Here is a 1,647-nt window from a genome sequence, read left to right on the forward strand (position 1 = left end):
CCCCCCCCCCCGATCCCATGGCGCTGTGTCACACCGACCCTGAGAGCCCACTGCCCCACAGATGATCGTGCTGCAGTCGCTGCACAAGTACCAACCACGGCTGCACGTGACGGAGGTGAAGGAGGGGGAGGGCGAAGCTGCGTACCCCTCCTCACATACCCACACCTTCGCCTTCCCTGAGACTCAGTTCATTGCTGTGACTGCTTACCAGAATGCCGACGTGAGTACTGGACCCCCCCAGCCCCCCCATGGTCTCCAGCGTGGGATCCACCCCACCTCTTCCTCCCCAGACAGCTCCAGCTTCCACTCATCCTCCCAGGGACCCCTCCCACATCGGGACCCCGTTGGTGCATCCCAGCATCATCCCAGGGGTCTAAGCATCATGGAAACCCCAGTGGCAGCCCCCTCCCCTTTCTAACACCCATATTTGCAGCACATCCTGTGTGCCCTCAGCATCCCTGTACGACTCCAACGCCCCCCCAGCATCACATCCATCACCCCAGCATCCCCAGCTCTCCCCCCAATCCAAGCCCCGTGGGACCTGGGGGGCCATTCTGGGTGTAAGGGTTGAGGACGAGGGCAGGGGAGGGATGTGGGCACTGTGCTGGGAGCACAGCACAGCCTCAGCCCCCTGTGTCCCCCTTATCCCTCCCCCCCAGATCACTCAGCTGAAAATCGACCACAACCCCTTCGCCAAAGGCTTCCGGGACAACTTTGACTCGTGAGTAACCCCCCACACACACCCCCCACCACCCCACAGCCCCCATCCCGAGGCCTGGGAGGGAGCCCCCCTACACCCACCCAACCTTATCACCCCCCAGGATGTATGGAGCCTCAGAGGGCGACCGCCTGACCCCCTCCCCACCGGATGGCCCCGGCTGCCCCCAACTGCTGCCGAGCCCCCGCTTTCAGCCCTTCCTGCAGGAGCAGTACCCACTGCCCCCAGGGCGCTTCTACAATGGGGAGCGGGGTCCCCCTCTGCCCCTGCCCCCCAAGGACCCCCCCCGATGGTACTTTGCCCCCCAGCAGCCGCCCACCACGGCGATGGAGTACGGAGGCTATGAGGGGGGGTACGGTGGGAGCAAGCTGGTGCCCTATGGGGTGAAGCCCTTCGCCCTGCCGCCTGCCGCCCACCCACCCCTGCCCTATTACCCCGAGGGGCCGGGGGCGTTCGGGGGGCCAGGGGGGGCTTGGGGGGGCACGGGGCAGTACGCATCCAAGGGCAGCCCCGGGGCCCTGGGCTGGTACCGGGAGCCTCGTGAGGAGAAAGGCAAGGAGGAGGGCTGGCCCCCTGAGCCCCCTGCCGTCAAGCCGGGTGATGCCGCCGAGCCGGGGCTGTACGAGGGGGGGTGCAAGAGGCGCCGTGTGTCCCCCTACCCCTCCAGCACTGAGAGCTCACCCCCCGCCCGCAACGGGGATCTCTACGACAAGGAGCCGGGCACCGACAGCGGCTACTACGGCTTCTATGGGAACTGAGCTGAGGGGGGGGGGTGCTCAGACCCCCCCTATGCCAAGCACCCCCAGGAAGGGTTGGACAACCCAGAGCCACCCCCTGGGGCTGGAGCTGAGCCCAGTGCAGGGCATCCCTGCCCCCTCCGTCCTCTATTGAACACCCATATCCTGAGCAGAGGGGGTGAGGCTGTAGCC

At 66.7% G+C, this 1,647-nt stretch overlaps 1 pseudogene; it reads left to right on the forward strand.

Moving 5' to 3' along the window:
• Positions 1-61: 61 nt before the first annotated feature.
• Positions 62-1,641, forward strand: LOC122191634 (annotated as a pseudogene).
• The last annotated feature ends 6 nt before the right edge of the window (positions 1,642-1,647 follow it).

This window comes from Lagopus leucura, unplaced genomic scaffold (assembly GCF_019238085.1).
Source record: "Lagopus leucura isolate 7727_CA_CO unplaced genomic scaffold, USGS_WTPT01 34401-0_obj-0_obj, whole genome shotgun sequence".
In the NCBI taxonomy this organism is placed as follows: Eukaryota; Metazoa; Chordata; class Aves; order Galliformes; family Phasianidae; genus Lagopus; species Lagopus leucura.